At 38.4% G+C, this 12923-nt stretch overlaps 1 pseudogene across 1 annotated transcript; it reads right to left on the reverse strand.

Annotated features, from left to right (window-relative positions):
* Positions 1-3305: 3305 nt before the first annotated feature.
* LOC308264298 (palmitoyltransferase ZDHHC5-like) lies at positions 3306-5286 on the reverse strand (annotated as a pseudogene). The gene has a single exon. The product of its transcript is annotated as a palmitoyltransferase ZDHHC5-like (transcript).
* Between the last annotated feature and the right edge of the window lie 7637 nt (positions 5287-12923).

Consider the following 12923-nt stretch of genomic DNA (forward strand, 5'->3'; position numbering starts at 1 on the left):
TATTGGTGCACTGTATTCATACATCATAGTGGGATACAAACTTTTGTAGACATACATGCACACATCGCCCAGTCAGCCCCCACCCGATCCCCACCCCATTCTCTCCCCATCCCTCCCTCCCATGCTTGGCTTAGTGGTTGACATCTAGTATTATAGCAATTTATCCAAAATTAAAAATGATAATCTCACATAACAGTTTCATTTGTCTGATACCAAGCTTTTGATGTCTTAAAGATAACATTTCAATATTTCTTTTTGCTTTCTTTCTTACCAGAGAATATTTTTTTCTTTTTTTTAGGTGAAACTATCATATATTTATTTTTCAGGAAAAAATCTATCCTGATATGGAATATGGACTCTAAATACCCAAAACAATCTCGAAGCAAAAACAAAGCTAGAAGATGTATATTTTCTGATTTCAAACCATATAAAGCTACAATAATTGAAACAGTGTGGTACTGTTCTAAAGGCACATATATAGACCATTGGAGTTAAATACAAGCCTAGAGCTAACTTCTTCCCTATATTGTCAAGTTATTTTTGACAAGGTTTCCACGAAGATTTGGTGGTGGAAATAATAATCTTTTAACTAAATATTGTTGAAAAATAATAATTACATGGAAAAGAATAAAATTGGACACTTACCTAATCCCACATACAAGTATTAACTCAAACTAGGTAAAAGACCTAAATATAAATCTTAAGACTATAAACTTTTAGGAGAAAATCTGGGTCATAAAACCTCACAACATTGAAATTGGCAGTGATTTCTTGGATATGATTTCAATGGCACAGGCAACAGAAGAATATACAAACTCCCTAAAAAAAAAAAAGAAAATATTGTATATACAAAGACAATGTAAACAGGGTTAAAAGTTACTAATAGAATTGGATAAAATATTTCCAAATGCTATATCTGAAGGTATATTAATATTCCAACTAGAAATCCTAAAAATTAACAACAATAAAGGCAAACAATACAATTTAGAGATAGGTAAAAGACTAACATAAATAATGAATCTCCACAGATAACCAATCTTACTTGTCTGTTGGATGGAAACTCTTGTTTCTCTGGTTCTGGTGAGTGTTACCTATTTCTTCTTTGTAGTTAATCTCTGAGTATTTTCTCTAGCGCTGGTTTTGAAGACATAAATTCCTTCAGTTTCTGTTTGTCATGGAAGCTTCTTATTTCTCCATCTAATTTGATAGAAAGTTTTGCTGGATAGGAAATTTTTGGCTGGAAGGTGTTTTCTTTCAGAGTTTGGAATATGTTACTCCAAGCCCTTCTGGCTCTCATGACTTGGTTTGGGAAGTCTGGAGTGATTCTAATTGGTTTGCCTCTGAGTGTCACTTGGCCCTTTGTTTTTGTTGCCTTTAAGATTCTCTGCTTGGCTTCCACATTGGTCATTTTGACAATTATATGGCGTGGAGATCCTCTTCTCGGATCCTGTCTAAAGGGAGTTCTATACGTTTCCTGGATCTGTGTATCAACCTCTTGCTCTATATTTGGAAAATTTTCTGCTATTACTTCCTTGAAGAGATTGTTGATCCCTTTGGTATCACTTTCTTTTCCCTCCTCTATTCCAATTATTCTTAGGTTAGCTCTCTTAAGATGGGCCCATATTTCTTCAATGTCAGATTCCTGCTGTTGGATATCTTTTTCTAGATTAGAAACTATGCATTCATTTTTGGATTGCTCATCTTCTAAGAGCGAGATTCTGTTCTCCATGTGGTCTAATCGGTTGTTTGTGCTTTGAATTGAGGCCTTTACTTCATTAATTGCATCCTTTATCTCTTTTTGGCTCTCTCTGAGTTCTTTTCGAAGCACCTCTATTATTTCTACAGTTATTTTCCTGATTTGATCTTCTAGAAATCTCTGATTTTCTGTTTTATCAGGTTCTGATGTTGTGGGGTTGTGCACATTCATTACTTCAGTGTTATTCCTCTTTCCCATGATTTCGGAGGTTTGTGCCTTCTCTGGGTTCTTCCCTTGGGTCACTATGGCTTCACTTAAGGTGCTCTGGATCTCGAGTCTGTATTATCTCAGACCCTACTACTCCTTTACTGGGTTGTATCACAGAGTCTCCGACCCAGGGACTCGATAGAGGCTGCTTTAAACTATGGGGGGTGCCAGGTTGCACGCTCTCCTATGGTGTGATATCTCTGCCACCACCACTCCCTCACTGGGTCAAGTCCCAGGAGGCACAATACTGGGATTTCTCCTCTGTGGCCCGCAATTTGACTCACTGTTCTTGAGTACGTAGATGTAGCTGTACTGGACTCGGTGAATTCACTGCTGCTGCCGCCGCCGGTGACAATATGGCGCCTCTGCCACGCCCTCGGCCATGAGGCTGGCGTATTTTTTCTTCTCTGGTTTTGATTTCCACTCTGAATCCCTGCAGCGTGTGCTGAGCTCAGCCACTGGGAGCTTTAAATGCTGTCTGCGCCGAAAGATCCCGCCTGGCTGTTCCGCATCGGCTCACCTCGGCTTGCTGTAGCCATCCGCTGAGTTCGCCGCTGCCGCCGGCAGTATGGCGCTGCTGCCGCGTCCTCGGGCGTGTGTGTCTCCTCCGTGGCCCTGAGCTCTGTTCTCAGTCCGCTTTCTCTCTGGAGCCTGGTGGTTTTTTTGTTTTTCTGGTGATGGTGTTTTCTGGCTATGAAAGGCGCTCTTTTTGTGGTAATGGAGATTGGTTGTTAGCGGGACTCTTAAGCCCCGCTTTTCTCGGTCGCCATCTTCCCGGAAGTCCAAAAGTAATTTCTTTTTTTACGATAATAAAATATATTTCTGGTTTAAAATTGATCTGGTTCCCTTCCAGGGCAAGCAATTGCACAAATGTCCACTTCCAGGGATTAAAAAAGGAAAGGTCTTAAAAGATAACAGGGGGAGCCGGGCGTGGTGGCGCACGCTTGTAATCCCCACACTTGGGAGGCTGAGACAGGAGGATCACGCATGTTTGAAGCCAACCTCAGCTACTTAGTGAGGCTCTCAGCAACTTAGTGAGACCCTCTTTCCAAATAAAATATAAAACAGGTTTGGTAGTATAGCCTGGAGGTAGAAAGCCTCTGGGTTCCACCCCCAGTATCACAAAAAAAAAAAAAAGGTAACAGGGGGAATGCTACCCTAATCTCAGGTCCCCAACTCCCCAATCCCATTGCATTTTATAAAACACTCCTCATCCTTTTGTAATTGGTTGTTTAAAAAATGTCCATGCAAGAGATTAGAGCCCCTTGAGAGAAGAAATGTGGCCACGAAGGGCCCATTGGTGTAGGTACCGAGGTGTGGGGGGAGGGGAGGCACCAAAGGCTCACACAAAAATCTCATAGGTGGTACCACCCACTCTTGACAACTTCCTGACTCTTCCCCTTGTGGGGCTACTGAGAGGAGGCTGGCCTGGCCCAGGGGAAGCTGAGCCTATACTTTTGGGCTGCCCATTGGATTTGCAGTAGGTGGTCTTGAGATGTACTTCATCTTTGGCTGTCAGTAATGGCTGCAAGGCTACTTCCTCTGTCTCAGAGACATCAGGTGAGTTTTTTGGCTGCTGTAAGACACAGATTGGGCCAGGTATGGACCTGGTTACGGGTACCCTAATTCCCAGCTCTATAGTCCATCTGATTTGCCAAAATGTGGAACAGCTGGATGTGCCAGTGGAGTCTTGCAATCATTTGAGAAGGAACTAGTGTGAGGGGTATAGCCTGAGTCTGGTGTTGATTGAATGCCTGAATCCCCAGGCCTGATTGTTTTTCACAGCCTGGGAGTGCGGGCGAATGGTGCAGCAGATTCTGCCATTTCTAGAAGGAAGCCACAATGTGATGGGACAGACATATTGTCATAACATACTGATGAGGATTTTAAATGTGTTGGGTCGGTTGGTATAAAACATGAGTGCCTTTTGGCTTCCCACTGCTGGGCCAGTTGAGCTGACTAGAAGGAAGAGGTATAACCTACAGGAGGGAGTGAGTTAGGCTGTCATAAGACAAGCGTTACATAAGTTGTTTGTCTGGTTGGCCAGGCTCTGATAGGAGGTGGAGATGGTTCCTTCTGAATAAATGGACTGCAGCTGGCCAGCTCAAAGCCTGTGCCCTGGGCAGACTTAAGGCTGGAGAAGCGGGAGCCACTGGATAGCAGATCAAAATGGGTGGTAGCTGGGATGGCAGCTGCTTTCTGCAATTGAGGTTGGTTCCTTCAAGCTGTCCCCATGACTTAACTTGGTGCTGGAGGAATGAGGCATGGCAGCTGATATACTGCTGCTATTGTAGCCCGGCTAGTACTTGTTCATGGTAGGTATGGGGGCGGGCTGTCCTTGCCCAAGAAGCTGCCATCTTCATTAGCAGCCAGGATGAGGGATGTTCACAGTCCTGTGTAATGGCTCAGGTTCAGCTTAGGAGGCAGCGGTGGTTCTCCATTAGCCGACTGGCTTTCTGTTATCTCTAGGCTTTCCTGAGACTTAGTTCTCATCAGCTCTCCCTGGATGCCATTATCCCTTATCTTTACAGTTTTCTGCTCAACTGACACATCTGGTCGAAGGAAAGAAGGTCTGATTATGTTTGTCTTTTTTTTCTTTGGTATCCCAAATACCCGGGTGCTGGAGAGCTGCAGAGGTACACGGCTAACATTGGTACAGCAGCCATTGGAGAAGGGTTCACACCTCCTCAGAATTTACCCATAACTTGTTCATTGGTTGTGGGTCCTTTAGCCACAGGGATGAAGAATAAGTCAGCCACACACATCACTGCCATTGTGACAGCTGTGCGGACCTCTGAGAGTTCCTCTATGTGATAAAAGACACAAAGGAGGCTAAAGCCAAACATACTCATAGTGTAGGCTGTCAGGGAAAAGAGGAAGAAATAACGGTAGTTCCAGCCACCAATACGGTTGTTTACCCAGGGGCAGTGATGATCAAATTCCTCCACACAGCTATCACAGACACTGCAGTGGGCACATCGGGGAGGACAGTCTAAGCAGCAGGTGGCACACCATTTCATGCACACCTGGATGCCCCTGCTCTCTACTATTTTGTGAAGGGCAGCTTGGAAACCATCTTCTTTGTCCTCATCTTTCTCAGCTCAAGGGAAAATTCCTGGGTTCATGAAAGTGGCCATGCTGAAATTGGCCAGCACAAAGAGAAACATAATCACTTTGTAGATGGACATTGCAGGTGACGCATACAGGCTCAGTCCTGGGCACGTAAAGGCAAAGGGTGTTGTAGTTCCCACTAACAAGATGGTGGCTGCTGAGACCGGGTCATACTTGCTGGATTTGAATCGTTTTCCAGACTCTCCGGGCATGCTGGAGTTCTTTTGGGAGATCTGCCCTGCTGCCCACACAGTGGCAGAACAGACAAGAAAATGGGATAAGGGAAACAACAGAAAGAAAAGAAAACACAACAGGGAAAACAGGAAATTTGAAATCATCACCCTCCCCCCTCCCAAATAAAACTGAAGGTCAGAGGATCTCAAATGAGAAAGCAAATGGAAGGGGGAAAGATGGTTCCAAATAATGAATAACTACCTCCCCAGAACAATGCAAAATGGGGGGTTAAGAAACACAACTGGCACAGTTTTTAAACTAGACTTATGCAAAGAGCTGCAGGTAGAGAACAAAGACAATCAGACAGAACAAGATATAGCTCATGATGGAGGCAGGTCTTCAAAAGCAAAGAAACGTAAAGTATTAGGGTAGGGCAGAAAATGACAGGCAGAAAAAAAAAAATTCTTCTCAGATGATACAGGAGATACAGTAGTCCCTCTACAAAATACAATTCCACAAAATTTGAGCTGCATCTAAAAGAGGTGTGCCTCGTGCTTCTATTTATAATTTTTTAATTTTTTAATTTTTGGGTGGTACTGGGTGTGGAAACCAGAGGATTTCTACCTCCAGGCTACACTCTCAGACCTATTTTATATTTTATTTGGAAACAGGGTCTCACTAAGTTGCTGAGAGCCTCACTAAATAGCTGAGGCTGGCTTCGAACCTGCGCGATCCTCCTGTCTCAAACTCCCAAGTGCGGGGATTACAAGTGTGAGCCACCATGCCTGGATAGTGCTTCTATTTTAATCCAGAAAGGGACCTGGGCCCCTTTCCATCTTTAAATAGACGCTGTTTTAACTGCAACCTCGTCCCTTTCAGGCAGTTTCTCAATGCCACCACTCAACACCTTTACTTCACCTGGGCTTGGAGTCTGGCAATGGTGGTTTAATTTAATTTATTTCTCTCTTGGTGGCCAAAGCTGGACAGCAGCTGTTACAGGATTGAGTTGTAAATCCATTTCTTTGAAAGGGGAGGGAGAAGAAAAAAAAAAAAAAACAAGTTTATCTGTCTTTAGTCTCTTCTGGTTATTCTCTAACCCTTTATAGGCTCCGTTTTCTACAGAGTTCATGCAAAACTAAAGGGAAACTTAAAATCCTTGAATTTATGCTTTTCCTAATGGGAAGAATAAGATGAAGAAATGAATTCTACTTGATGATACTTTTAAAAAAATACTGTGGATTAAAAAAGCAAAATTCTGCAAAAAAAAAAAAAGCAAAGTTTCAAAGATGTCTTTGTTTCCAGGTTAGTCAATGTCTCTGATTTTTCTTCAAACTGGGGCTTTCCAGATGCAGACATCAACTGTCCTGCTGTCATTGTTACTACAGCCTCGCAGTAGTGCTCTCTAGCTTCTGAGAGACAGCGTGCAGCCCCACCCTAGCGTGTTCCCCACCTGCCATTTCCAAGTAATTTCTTAAAATATAAGTTTAAATGCTTATAAATAAACCTTAAAATGTGTGTTGTATATATTAAACATTCATCTTTAAATTATAGAAAAAGAAAAGTACATATCCTTTGTTATTGGCACAGAAAAATACTAATTTAATTCGATATTTAATTTGGTGAATATTCTTATGTCATTTTTATTGTTTAGTAGAGTCCACAATTTTCTTGATGTTTTGGCAGCAAATTAGCGTGTCATTGTATTCTATCAAAATGGTTATACTTTGAAACCGGAAGTAAATGGAGGTCTTCTGCAAGTATCTAGGTAGAGCCCTCAATATATACAATCTGACTGTAAAACATCATAAGGAGCAATAAGGTGTGAAATATTTTGAGCAGCCTGGAAATGAATTCTTATGCAGAAGATGACAGAATAAAAGTGTAACTTCTGCTATTTAAATTCACTGTCCTCTTAGATTTCTTTAGTCTCAGTAGCTCAGCAGCAGTCCCCAAACCTGAAATGATTTCTTTCCTTTTTGATCGGATCCACATGAATGCTGTGTTTAGAGACTTCAAGCTGGCATTCACCTTCCCTGAATTCCTTCTTTCAAAGTAGGTCATGGTGCAGTTAAATGGGCAGTGCCAGCAGTAGTAGACTGGGGGAGGATGACTTCAAAACCCACAAAAGCAATGCCCATTCTCCAACTGTTTCTCCAGGGATGACTGGCTAGGATGGTTCTTTGCTAGAACTTGACAGACCTCTGTTCTTTTTGCTCCATCACTCTTGGAAAATTGAGTCAGAAGTTTCCCTTGGGAGCTTTGCTGTATTTGTAGTCATTGCGTTTTATCTCTTGGGACTCCTTCACAAGCTAGTGATTTTTAGTTAGAGAACAGAATAACTTTATATTGTGCTTGTGTTTGTGTGAGTATATGTGTGTTCCTGAAAAGGAAGTAAAAGCAATGAAAAATATAAAAAGGAATTTTCTGTGATATAAATAGTATGCTAGATTCATATGTAAGGAACATAATCATCAAATATTTCTCAAATACCAAGTCTAGGACACAGCTGTGCTGATAAGAATAGAGCAGGAATAATATATTGTCCTGTTTTCAGGGAGCCCACCTCAGAATTATCTTCAGTATTAGTATTGTTAGCATTCACAGTATAACTGTAGATTGTTTACTTGTGTATCTACATGTCTTTGTGTGTCTTTTCAGTAATCCTTTATGAGTAATTCACGTGTGATGCAACATGAAAGCATAATAATAAGATTGCCCAACAGAAATACACACATAAAGAGAATAAGACCCTTGCATTCTTTTATGTAAATTGCTTGCCTTAGTGAGCAAAAGAACAAGGACCAAGAAAATGCTACCGTTTCTTTTAACTACCACTGAAATTCCATCAATAAAGTGGACCAGGTACAAAACACTTTATTAATATGTATTTATTCTTCAATTTGATTATTAAAAATTTTATTGTAATTTTATACTTACAGATCAATTTTGAAGAATAGGGTAGTGTAAGGCCATGTCATATAGGCAAAATTGTAACCTCAAGATACATGTCCTTAGCCGGGTTTGGCGGTGTGTGCTTGTAATCCTAGCATTTGGGAGGCTAAGACAGGAGGATCATAGTTCAAGGACAGCCTCAGCTACTTAGTGAGGCCCTTTGCAACTCAGCGAGACTCTATTTCAAAATAAAGAATAAAAATAAAAAGTAGGGCTGGGGGTGTAACTCGGAGGTAGAATGTCCCTGGAGTCCATCCCCAGTACCACACACACAAAAGGCCAGGATATATGTCCTTGTTCACACACAATATCGATTCATATTATCTCTGATTTATTAAACAAAATAATCATTGGATATTTACTACGTACCAGATACTGATATAGATACTGATACAAAACAAACAATAGACAATATTTGCATTTTCATGGAGCTTTCACTCTAATTGCATTAGACAAAAATTTTAATAATACATAGATATGTAACCTCTAAAATGAAGATAAATACAGTGAAGGAAAATGAATGCTCATAGACTTACTACTGTATGTGGGTGGCCATCCAGAGAGTAGGCATTTGAAGGGAGGGAGAGGGAACTGTGAAAATGGGAATCTGAGAAACTGTCCTTCAGAGACACGGAGGCATTAAGTGTAAAGAACATGAGTCAGGAGTATTTGCTATATTTATAAAACATGGAAGAGGTCAATAGAACTGGGAATGTCTTGGATCAGGGAAAAAAGTTAGGAGGTGAGGTGGGAGAGATCCTGAGAAATCAGGTCGTGTGGGACCTTGTGACATACTGGAAGTGAGAAAGAGGAAAGTGATTTGCCCTTGTTCTAGTGACTTTTGTCATCACTTCGACCAAAATACCTGATAAGAACAACTTAGTAGAGGCAAGATTTTTTGGGTTCATGGCCTCAGAAATTCCATCTATTGTTGGCCAGTTCCAAGACAGAAACAATGCAGTTGCTCTGTGTGGTGGAAAAAAGCCTCTCAATGAACTCTGATGGCTGGAAAGAGAGAGAGAAGAGGAAGGGTCAAGAGAGGTTTACAGGACTCACAGGAATGCCCCCAGTGACCCATCTGCTCCAACCATACCCCACCTCTGAACCTTCCTGCACTGGGGCCATGCTTTCAACACATGAGGCTTGGGGTGTATTCTAAACCAAAACCATAACACCTTTCTATTTAAAAAATGTGTACTAAGTAATATCCCTACTAATATTTTGCAAGAAGCCCTATATATTTGAACCATCTTTAGTATTGATTTGTTCATTGTGTCAACCACAGAAGTAAAGCTAGAAGGTATTTGTAGGTATCTACAAGTATCTATTTTTACATATTTGCATGTGTGTGTGAGTATATGCACATACGTACATATACATATATATGTATATACATATTAGATGAACTTATACAAATCTCTTATGTATAGTCTATTTGTTTATTTGATATATTTGTTGGAGTTCGCTTAAGCAACTTTGGGGACTGGTTAAACAAGGAAGAGAAGATCAGAATTTGGAATTCTATAAGCACAAGTTGGAATCCCAAGAAGACAGACTAACATTTGCATCTATTAGTTATCTTTAACAAGCAGAGGCCTCTTGTCAGGTTGTTCAGTGTTCATACCTAGCCCAGCAGTTAGGGAATGTGACAATCACAGTCCCAGATGCGGCTTTATGCCAGTGTGGTATGTTTACAGATTAGGAGCATCGTGGTTAATTGATCACTGCCTTGTTCTCAGAACCATTTTCTTTGTTCACATTAGTGACATGGTTTTAGAGTTTCGATTTGCTGAACGTGGACACAATGGATGGCATCAAGGTATTTTATGATGTTTTGAAACAGTTATTGTTTATATTATTTTCATCATTTGAAATGGTTATTGTAAGGCCATTTTTCTACCTTCCACAATGATTAATTACCACCGGTTTTTGTTTTTAATTAAAAGAACACTTACAAAGAACTTCAACAAAATGTAACATAAATTCAAATGTCTTTTCATATATAATAATAATGTAATAATTACACATGAATTGATATGCATGTGACAGTTATGATGCATAATAATAAATGAACACACATATATTGCTACACCTTAAGATTTAGAATTCTTTTCAACTATAATGTCTTTTGCTGTGCTCCTTTTCAACCTCACTTTTCTTCCTCTCAAAAAATTAACCACTAATGTACATTTTTGAAAATCATTTCACTGCTCTTTTTCAAAAATCATTATACATAATTGTTTTATCAGAGATTATATCTGTGTTTGCATTTTTTACCTATAATGTTGGAATATTAAAATAACTTCAGTAATAATATGGCAAAACTAAATGAAATAATGTTAAGTAGTACTATATTCCATTTTAACTTTCCTTATTTTTTAAGATTGGCAAAGACACTACTCTATTATTTATCTTTTTTCCTAAATTTACTTTGTTCCATTTTATGTCATCCACTGTGTGTGTGTGTGTGTGTGTGTGTGTGTGTGTGTGTGAGAGAGAGAGAGAGAGAGAGAGAGAGAGAGAGAGAGAGAGAGAGAGAGAGAGAGACTGTGTATTGAACTCAGAGGTATTCTACTTTCAAGCTACATCCCAAGTCCTTTTTTGTTTATTATTTGGAAATAGGGTAGTGCTAGGTTGATGAAATTCTGACTACCTGCTGAGGCAGTCCGCAAACTGGTGATCCTCCTATCTCAGCCTCACAGATACTGGCATTGCAGGCGTATGGCCACACTAGGTGTCATCTACATTTTATTTAGTTTTAATTCATTCTTTTCTACTCATATACACTGTCTATGGTGTATAAGCATCAAAAATATTTATCTTTAAAACTAGCAATATTTCTTTTGTTTACATTTCTGGCTACTTTTTATTTAGACATTTAAGCAATGTAATAAGCACCTAATGATATAAGGTTCTCTTCTGGAGCCAGTAAGATAAAACAATGGAAAAGCATTTGACAACCTCCTCCCTTACTTTGTAATGAAGAGACTATCATTAATAATAGTCTGCATTAATATTCTCATATATGTTCCTACATCAGCAATGCAGAATGTTTTCCCAAGGATTCTTAACATATACCAAAGATCCCTAACAATTCAAATATATATTACACACAGTGCTTGGAATTTTATATTTTGACTTCTTATTCTACTAACAATAATTTCTACTACAGTTCTAAGCAATGTTCAGCTAATGTTCTTCTTTTCTATATTAACCATGCCTTTAATGTTATGAACAACAACATCAAAATATGGCACTGGGGCAAGAAAACAATTTAGTGAAAACTTACCTGAAAGGTTGAATTTCAGTTCAGTGATTGTACACTTGTTTTCTGGAAACAAATTTGGCAGAGCATGATGCCTAATTATATAAGCAAATCAGACAAAATGGATATGGATATTGATTTGACCTGTCATTATAGCCTCCTATTTTATAACCAAATTCTTACTTTACTCTCTTTAGGCATTTCACTGGAAAAACAAATTTTACCAATGTTTATATAAACTGAGAATTATCCCATTGTATTACTACCTCTAAAATAATATAAATTGAAGAATGTAAATAGACTAAAGTATATTTTATACCAAAAGTGTATACGTATTTTAAATAAAATATTTGAGGCAATAGGTAATTATATTTTTGTTGTGTGTATTTTTGGATTGTGTACAGATGCGTGCATGCATATATGTATTTGTAGATAGCATAAACTTGGCTTATGCAAATAAAATGAATGAGGATAGAATAGGTGTTCTATGAATAGAATAAGAGAGAGTAATGGACAGCATACTGTGTTAAAATAATACTTAAAATTTAAATATTATTTTTAGCCGGGCATGGTGGTGCACGCTTGTAATCCCTGCACTTGGAAGGTGGAGACAGGAGTATTGCACAAGTTTGAAGCCAGCTTTGCTGGCTTAAGAGACCGTTTTCAAATACAAATATAAAAATAGGTCTGGGAGTGTAGCCCGGAGGTAGAAGGGTTTCCAGGAATCCCAGCACCACCACCAAAAAAAAAAAAAAAAAAAAAAAAAAAAAATATATATATATATATATATATATATATATGAAAGTATCTGGTATCTGAAATTATGATTTGTTTATGATTAACATTCATAAATACTATATGAATGAATGAAGGTAGTAAATAGCAAAATAATTTATTTATGATGTATGAAATGAGCCTGTAATGTATTTTGAAATATTCAGTAAAAATACTGATTTTGACTGTTATTTTAAAAATAAAAGGAAAAGATCAATTTACAGTATGAACAAAATATATTCAATATATGGAGCTTCAAGTGGTACTTTAAGATTCTTTTTGTAGTTTATTCCACTTATTTTATTTTCTCGATGGGATATTTTGTGCAAACAGAAGAAAATTGAAAATTCAGTGAAATAAAATTGATAGTAAATATTATACTTTCTCTTCAGAAAGATAAATACTGAGAACTGTTTTATCTTGCTAACTTCAATTTTCTACCAATAGGCTTTTAATATAATTTATTTCCTTAATAAATTTCATTAAATATATATTCTATTAAATATTTTTCTAATTAATGAATAATAAAATGTGTTTTTGTTTGGTATATTAATAATTTATTGAAATATTATTTGCATTTATACAATTTTGAAAGTTTTGATTTTGCAAATAAGGATACTTTAGCTTATTGTTAGCTATCAGTAAATAGTGTGCATATATATCCCTATGATTCTAATTTTTTTT

The sequence above is a fragment of the Muscardinus avellanarius genome (assembly GCF_963383645.1).
Source record: "Muscardinus avellanarius genome assembly, chromosome: 6".
Lineage (NCBI taxonomy): Eukaryota > Metazoa > Chordata > Mammalia > Rodentia > Gliridae > Muscardinus > Muscardinus avellanarius.